Source organism: Cynocephalus volans, chromosome 4 (assembly GCF_027409185.1).
Source record: "Cynocephalus volans isolate mCynVol1 chromosome 4, mCynVol1.pri, whole genome shotgun sequence".
Taxonomy (NCBI): Eukaryota; Metazoa; Chordata; class Mammalia; order Dermoptera; family Cynocephalidae; genus Cynocephalus; species Cynocephalus volans.
Window position 1 is genome coordinate 155,373,213 of NC_084463.1, and position 9,222 is coordinate 155,382,434.

A 9,222-nucleotide genomic window follows, 5' to 3' on the forward strand; every position below is an offset into this window, starting at 1 on the left:
TAAACAACCCAGCAATCCTATTGCTGAGTGTTTACCCAAGAGAAATAAAAACATATTACTGTGCAAGGATCTTTTTATTTATTTATTTTTCTTGTAACAAAGGTGATTGTACATACCTGTGGGGTACAGAGTTGAACATCAATACTTGTGTGCAATATGTGATGCTCACATTAGAATAATTATTATATTCAATAATATGCACTATCATTGCTATTCATGGCCCTTTACCCATTCTTCCCTCTCCCCTCCCTTCCTGCTTCTAGTAACCTCAGTTGTCCTTTTTTAAAAATACATATAATAGACAAAGTTTATTATTAAGAAACTTTAGCAGTAGGTTTTTAAAAAGAATGTTTTGATTTTAGAATACTGAAAGATGACAATCCACGACAGGACATATAGTAACCACGATATTAAAATATTAAATACTATCTAAATGAAAAGACCATAATTCAAATTGCTAATTTTAATCTCTGTGTCTTGGTAGAAGCACCTGTACTTACCCTTCATGAAATTCACCCCACATTCTCATGAAGACTACGAAGCATCACCACAAATTATTTAATTTACAGTAATCTATGCTGAGTTTTCTCTGTGCTTAAGCATGCACTACCCAGAAAACACAAAATCTTATTTACAGGGATTTTAAATTTTCTTTAAAATGCCATTTTCGAAAATTGGGAAGGTCCCAACATTAAGTGTAGTTGCAGCCACGGTGTCAGCCTTTGCCATGGAATCCCAGGTGCCCATGTTGGGATCTGAACCAATGATGCTGGGTTCACCCACATCGCCAAAGCCGGGAGTTAATGCCCAGTTCTTACCTGGATTTTTAATGGGGGATTTGCCAGATCCAGTGACTCTGCAACCTTGATCAATTAGTGGCCCTTCTGTAGGAGTAATGGAGATGAGATCACCTCTACTTGCAGGTGGGTCACCACCACAACCAGTTGTACCAGCTCATAAAGATAAAAGTGTAGCTCCACCAGTTTGAAGTGTATATGATGACATTTCCAGCCCAAGACTTGAGTCAACACCTTTAGCTTCAAGAAGATAGCCAAACATTGCAGTAATGCAGAGTCCTCCTGTTGGGGTTACAACTACTACTCCTGAGACAGCGCAAAGTGTGTTTATTCCTGCAAATATTGCTCAGCCATGAAAGACGACATTATCTCCTGCCCAGTTGGATCCTTTTTATACTCAAGGAGATTCTCTGACTTCTTTTTTTTTTTGGCAATTCAATGGTTTTTAGTATATTGACAAGGTTGCACAACAATCACCACTAATTCCAGAACATTTTCATCATCCCAGAAAGAAGCCCTGTATCTATTAGCAGTCACTCTCCATTCCTTTCTCCCTCTCAACCCTCAGCAACCACGAATCCACTTTCCATCTCTATGGATTTGCCTATTCTGGACATTTCATGTAAATGGAATCATACATGTGATCTTTTGAGTCTGACATTTTACTTAGCACAATGTTTTCAGGGTTCATCCATGCTGTAGTATGTGTCAGTACTTCATTTCTTTTCAGGGTTGAATAATATTCCACTGCATAATACCATGTTTTATTGATCCATTCATCCATGATGGACATTTGGGTTGTTTCTAGTTTTTGGCTGTTGTGAATAGTGTTGCTGTGAATATTCGTGATGTCCAACAGTGGACCAAAGGCAAAACATCCACCAAACTGAGAAGATATCTTGAGACCAAAGAATGAAGCAGTCAATTCCATGTGGTAAAGCAAAGAATTTATGAAAGGGTAACTTACATACAAGATGATAGATCGGATGGGCGACAATCCAGAGGCATAAGCAAGGTTTCTCTGTGCCTTCTTAGTCAAGACTGAGTTTATTTTTTTAATTTATTTTTTTCCCATTTTCTCCCAGTTTTATTTTCGTTCTTTTTATTTTAAATTTTATTTTGTCGATATACAATGTGGGTGATTATTGTGGCTCATTACTGAAACCTCCCTCTTTCCTCCCTCTCCCCCATCCCACCCAAAAATGTCCTTTCTGTATGCTTGCCGTGTCAACTTCAAGGAATTGTAATCGTTATGTCTTCATCCCCCCCCCCGGGTTTGTGTGTGTGTGTGTGTGTGTGTGTGTGTGTGTGTGTGTGTGTGTGTGTGTGTGTGTATGAATTTATTTATTTTTAGCTCCCACCAATAAGTGAGAACATGTGGTATTTCTCTTTCTGTGCCTGACTTGTTTCACTTAATATAATTCTCTCTAGGTTCATCCATGTCATTGCAAATGGCAGTATTTCATTCGTTTTTATAGCTGAGGTGTATTCCATTCTGTAGATGTACCACATTTTCCGTATCCACTCATCTGATGATGGACATTTGGGCTGGTTCCAAACCTTGGCTATTGTAAAGAGTGCTGCGATGAACATTGGGGAACAGGTATACCTTCAACTTGATGATTTCCATTCCTCTGGGTATATTCCCAGCAGTGGGATAGCTGGGTCATATCGTAGATCTATCTGCAATTGTTTGAGGAACCTCCATACCATTTTCCATAGAGGCTGCACCATTTCGCAGTCCCACCAACAATGTATGATAGTTCCTTTTTCTCCGCAACCTCGCCAGCATTTATCGTTTAGAGTCTTTTGGATTTTAGCCATCCTAACTGGGGTGAGATGGTTTCTCAGTGTAGTTTTGATTTGCATTTCCCGGACGCTGAGTGATATTGAGCATTTTTTCATATGTCTGTTGGCCATTTGTATATCTTCCTTAGAGAAATGCCTACTTAGCTCTTTTGCCCATTTTTTAATTGGGTTGCTTGTTTTTTTCTTGTAAAGTTGTTTGAGTTCCTTGTGTATTCTGGATATTAATCCTTTGTTGGATGTATATTTTGCAAATATTTTCTCCCACTGTGTTGGTTGTCTTTTAACTCTGTTAATTGTTTCTTTTGCTGTGCAGAAGCTTTTTAGTTTGATATAATCCCATTTGTTTATTTTTCCTTTGGTTGCCCTTGCTTTTGGGGTCATATTCATAAAGTCTGTGTCCAGTCCTATTTCCTGAAGTGTTTCTCCTATGTTTTCTTTAAGAAGTTTTATTGTTTTAAGGTATATACTTAATTCTTTAATCCATTTTGAGTTGACTTTAGTGTATGGTGAAAGGTATGGGTCTAGTTTCATTCTCCTGCATATTGATATCCAGTTCTCCCATACCATTTGCTAAAGAAGCAGTCTCTTCCCCAGTGTATAGGCTTGGTGCCTTTGTCAGAGATCAGATGGCTGTAGGTGTGTGGGTTGATTTCTGGATTCTCTATTCTATTCCATTGATCATTGTGTCTGTTTTTATGCCAGTACCATACTGTTTTGTTTATTATAGCTTTCTAGTATAGTTTAAAGCCAGGTAGTGTTATGCCTCCAGCTTTATGTTTTTTGCTCAGCATTGCTTTGGCTATGCATGGTCTTTTGTTATTCCATATGAATGTCTCGATAGTTCTTTCCATTTCTGAGAAAAATGTCATTGGAATTTTGATGGGGATTGCATTGAATTTGTATGTCACTTTGGGTAGTATGGATATTTTGACTATGTTGATTCTTCCAATCCAAGAGCATGGGATATCTTTCCATCTTCTTGTATCCTCTCTAATTTCTCTCAGCAGTGGTTTGTAGTTCTCATTATAGAGATTTTTCACATCCTTGGTTAACTCAATTCCTAAGTATTTTATTTTTTTGGTGGCTATTGTAAATGGGCAGGCTTTCTTGATTTCTCGTTCTGCATGTTCACTATGAGAAAAGAAATGCTACTGATTTTTGTGTGTTGTTTTTGTATCTTGCTACTTTGCTGAAATCATTTATTAACTCCAAGAGTTTTTTTGTAGAGGCTTTAGGCTGTTTGATATATAGGATCATGTCATCTGCAAACAGGGACAATTTGACTTCATCTTTTCCAATCTGGATACCCTTTATTTCCTTCTCTTCTCTGATTGCTCTAGCTAGTACTTCCAACACTATGTTGAGTAGGAGTGGTGAGAGTGGGCATTCTTGTCTGGTTCCTATTCTTAAAGGAAAAGCTTTTAGCTTTTCCCTATTCAGGATGATATTGGCAGTGGATTTATCTTATATGGCTTTAATTATGTTGAGATACTTTCCTTCTATACCTAACTTATAGAGGCACTTTGTCATGAATGAATGTTGAATTTTATCAAATGCTTTTTCAGCATCTATAGAGATGATCATGTGGTCCTTGCGTTTGATTTTATTAATATGGTGTATCACATTTATTGATTTGCATATGTTGAACCAACCTTGCATCCCTGGGATGAATTCCACTTGATCGTGGTGAATAATTTTACATATGTGTTGCTGTATTCTGTTTGCTAGTATTTTAGTGAGGATTTTTGCATCTATATTCATCAAGGATATCGGCCTGTAGTTTTCGTTTTTGGTTATATCTTTACCTGGTTTTGGTATCAGGATGATGTTTCCTTCATAGAATGAGTTTGGGAGATTTGCGTCCGTTTCAATCTTTCGGAATAGTTTGTAAAGAATCGGTGTCAATTCCTCTTTGAATGTTTGGTAAAATTCTCCTGTGAATCCATCTGGTCCTGGGCTTTTCTTTGTTGAGAGCCTTCTGATAAGAGCTTCAATTTCCTTTACTGTTATTGGTCTGTTTAGATTTTCTGCGTCTTCATGGCTCAGATTTCGGAGCTTGTGTGTGTCCAGAAATTTATCCATTTCCTCCAGATTTTCAAATTTGTTGGTATATTGTTGTTTATAGTAGTCTTGAATGATTCCTTGTATTTCAGATGAATCAGTTGTAATATCACCTTTTTCATTTCTAATTTTTGTTATTTGAATCTTCTCTCTTCTTTTTTTTTGTTAGCCATGCTAATGGTTTGTCTATTTTATTTATCTTTTCAAAAAACCAACTATTTGATTCATTGATCTTTTGTATTGTTTTTTGGGTTTCAATTTCATTAAGTTCTGCTCTGATCTTAATGATTTCTTTCCATCGGCTAACTTTAGGTTTGTATTGTTCTTATTTTTCTAGTTCTTTAAGGTGAAGTGTTAAGTAGTTCACTTGCCAGCTTTCCATTCTTCTGAGGTGAACATGTAATGCAATAAATTTCCCCCTTAGTACTGCTTTTGCAGTATCCCACAGGTTTTGGTATGATGTATCATTATTTTCATTAGTTTCAATAAATTTTTTGATTTCTTGCTTGATTTGTTCTTGGACCCATATGTCATTAAGTCGAATGCCATTTAATTTCCATGTGTTTGTATAGTTTCCAGAATTTTGTTTGTTATTGATTTATAATTTTAATCCATTGTGGTCTGAGAAAATACATGGGATAATTCCAATTTTTTTGAATTTGTTGAGACTTGATTTGTGATCTAATATGTGATCTATCCTGGAGTATGATCCATGTGCTGATGCGAAGAATGAATATTCTGAGGTTGTTGAATGGAATGTTCTGTAGATATCTGCCAAGTCCAATTGTTCTAGAGCATTGTTTAGATCTTGTTTTTCTCTGCTGATTCTTTGCCTAGATGATCTGTCCAATATTGACAGTGGGGTGTTCAGGTCCCCTGCTATTATGGTATTAGTGTCTATGTCCTTCTTTAGGTCTAATAGAGTTTGTTTTATAAATCTGGCTGCTCCAACATTGGGTTCGTATATATTTATGATTGTTATGTCATCTTGAAGGATCAATCCTTTTATCATTACGTAGTTGCCCTCATTGTATCTTTTTATGGTTTTTAGTTTAAAGTCTATTTTGTCAGATATAAGAATAGCTACTCCAGCTCGTTTTTCTTTTCTGTTTGCATGGTAAATCTTTTTCTATCCTTTCACTCTTAGTTTATTTGAATTTTTATGGGTGAGGTTGGTCTCTTGAAGGCAGCATATAGTCGGATCCTCCTTTTTAATCCAGTCAGCCATTCTGTGTCTTTTGATTGGGGAATTTAATCCTTTTACATTAAGAGTTGTTATTGAAAGGTGTTGATTTATCCTCGCATTTTATTGATTGTTTGGTTGTCTTAGGTGTCTTTTGTTCCTTGCTTTCTGATTTACTGTTTGTTTTCTGTGTTTGTTGGTTCCTTAGGTTGTAGATAGCATTTTTGTTTTCTCCTGATGAATGCCATTTTTATTATAATAGTGGGTTTTGATTTTTCTTGGGTTTTTATGGCAGTGGTAGTTATTTTTCAGGCACCAAACTCAGTATTCTCTTGAGAATTTCTCGTAAGGGTGGTCGTGTGGTGGTGAACTCCCGCAGTTTTTGTTTGTCTGAGAAATATACTATTTGCCCCTCATTTCGGAAGGATAGCCTTGCAGGGTAGAGTATTCTTGGCTGGCAATCTTTGTCTTTTAGTATTTTGAATATATCATCCCATTCCTTTCTGGCTTTTAGGGTTTGTGATGAAAAGTCTGATGTTAGTCTGATTGGGGATCCCTTATATGTGATTTGATGCTTCTCCTTTGCAGCTTTTAAGATTCTCTCTTTGTCTCTGAGTTTTGCCAATTTGACTATAACATGTCTTGGAGAAAATCTTTTTGGGTTGAATACGTTTGGAGATCTTTGAGCTTCCTGGATCTGAAGATCTGTGATTTTTCCTATACCTGGGAAGTTTTCTGCCACTATTTTGTCGAATATGTTTTCAAGGCAATCTCCTTTTTCCTCCCCTTCTGGAATACCCATGTCTCGGATATTTGAGCGCTTAAGGTTGTCTGATATCTCTCTCAGATTTTCTTCAATGCCTTTGATCCTTTTTTCTTTTCTTTTTTTTGTCTGCTTGTGTTATTTCAAACAGCCCATCTTCAAGTTCAGAGGTTCTCTCTTCAACTTCTGCAAGCCTGCTGTTTAAACTCTCCATTGTGTTTTTTATTTCATTGAATAAATTCTTCAGTTCGGCAAGTTCTGCTACATTTTTTTTCAGGGCATTGATTTCCTTGTACATTTCCTCTTTCAGGTCCTGTATACTTTTCCTCATTTCATCATGATGTCTAGCTCAGTTTTCTTGTATCTCATTCAGTTTCCTTAGAATTATCATTCAAAATTCCTTGTCAGTCATTTCAAGGGCTTCTTGTTCTATAGGATCTAGAGCTTCAGAGTTATTACCCTTTGGTGGTGTACTTTCTTGATTTTTCATATTTCTGTTATCTTTTCTTTGATGTTTATTCATTGTGGCAGGGGGTTCCACAGTTTACAGGTTTGACACTATTGTCTGACTAAGATGTTGCTGGGGTTGCCAATTTGGTATGGGTACCTCAGTGACTGATCAATTGTCCACTAGTGCCTTGCGTGTGTGGTTGCCTCAGGTCTTGGGCCTCTCTGGGGAGCCACCTCTCTGGGGAGTCACCTCTCTGGTCAGCTTTGATTCGGCTGGGCTGCTGGGTCACGGAGTGTTACCGCAGAGTGTGTGGTCTCTGCTGAGCTTCTACCTCCTTTGCTGGACGTCTCCCTTTCTGCATGCACTGGGCCAGGCTTCTGGAATGTGTGGAGGCACTATAGAGCGTGTGGTCTCTGTGGAGCTTTCCCTTCCCCTGCTGGATGTTTGCCTGCTCCGTGCATGCTGGGCCGGGCTTGGGATGGAGCCGGGTGGTGGCGGTGAAGCCTACCAGCTGCTGGATCATGTGGTGGTGGCCCCCCCACAGGGTGTGTGGTCTCTGCGGAGCTTCTGCCTCCCCTGCTGGATGTCTCCCTGCTCTGCACGCACTGGGCCAAGCTGCTTGATCGCATGGCAGTGGTGTGGTCCCCGTGGTGTTCCCACCTCCCCTGCCAGACATCACCCTGCACCGTGCGCACTAGGCCGTGCTGGGAATGGAGCCGGCTGCCTGCGGTAAAGCCTACCTGCTGGATCATGCAGTGGTGGCCCCACAGGGTGTGTGGTTTCTGCAGAGCCTCTCCCTCCCCTGCCGGAAGTCTCCTCAGTCTGTGCACACTGGGCCGGGCTGGGAATGGAGCTGGGTGGTGGCGATGAAACCTATCTGCTGGATCGTGCAATGGTGGCCCTGCAGGGCATGTGGTCTCTGCAGAGCTTCAGCCTCCTCTGCTGGATGTCTCCCCATTCCGTATGCACTTGATGTTATGTTTTTATAGTTGTAAATCAGTTTATTTGTGGGAGAGAGTGATGCTAGGGACCGTCTATTCCACCATCTTTGTACCACTCCCGATTCTCTGACTTCTGAAGATCACCTTGATGACACTTGGGTGACTGTGTTTGGGTTTCGTCAAGCATCTGCTTCCTATATATTACAATTTGCACAATATGGGAATATCATATAACATGTGATGTCTAACATGGGAAATTGGATGCATATTCGTTATCAGTCTAAACTGCAGGCCCGGAAAGCCTTAAGCAAAGATGGGAGAATTATTGGCAAATCCATTATGACTGGTGTAAGACCATGTATTGATAAAGGTGTTATGGAAAACAGTGACAGATGTGCTTTATCATCTCCATCTCTAGTCTTTACACCACCAATCAGAACCTTAGGTACACCAACACAACCTGGAAGTACTCCTAGGATTTCTACCAAGAGACCTCTTACTACAGCATACAAAGCTTCTACTAGTGACTATCAGGTTATTTCTGACAGACAAATGCCAAAAAAGATAAAAGTCTTGTATCTAAAGCAATGGAGTACATGTTCAGCTGGTAGTATAATAAGAGCTAAGAACTACCAAGGAGGAGGTTGCTACACTAAAAGAGTTAGCACAGTACTGCTGGTTTCCTTCAGTTAGTTGTATAACCACTCTTGGCAGTATAGGATAGCTAGCTTATACTTCTTTTCGAAACCTTTTTCATTAAGGATACAGTGTATTTGTAGCTTGCACTTTAAAAGATGCTTGAGATGCTCAGTTGTCCTTTTGAAAGTTCAATGTATTATTGTGAATGTTGTATCTTTCTTTTATTTATATGTTTATTAGTTTAGCTCCCACTTACAAGAGAGAATATATGGCATTTCTCTTTCTGTGCCTGGCTTACTTTACTTAGTGTGATTTATCCATGCTGCTGTGAATGGCAATATTTCATTATTTTTTTTTATAGCAGAGTAATATTTCATTGTGTCTATATACCACATTTTCCTTATCCAGTCATCTGATGTTGGAAATTTAGGTTGGTTCCAACTCTTGGCTGTTGTAAATAGAGCTGTGATAAATATGGGGGTGCAGGTATCTCTTCAACATGATGCGTTCCATTCCTTTGAATGTATACCCAGCAGTGGAATTGCTGAATCCTATGGCAGTTCTATCCAAAGTTGTTT

The 9,222-nt window shown here is 38.8% G+C and overlaps 1 pseudogene; it reads left to right on the plus strand.

Annotated features, from left to right (window-relative positions):
- The first annotated feature begins 718 nt into the window (after window positions 1-718).
- Window positions 719-8,616, plus strand: LOC134377250 (nucleoporin NUP35-like; annotated as a pseudogene).
- The last annotated feature ends 606 nt before the right edge of the window (window positions 8,617-9,222 follow it).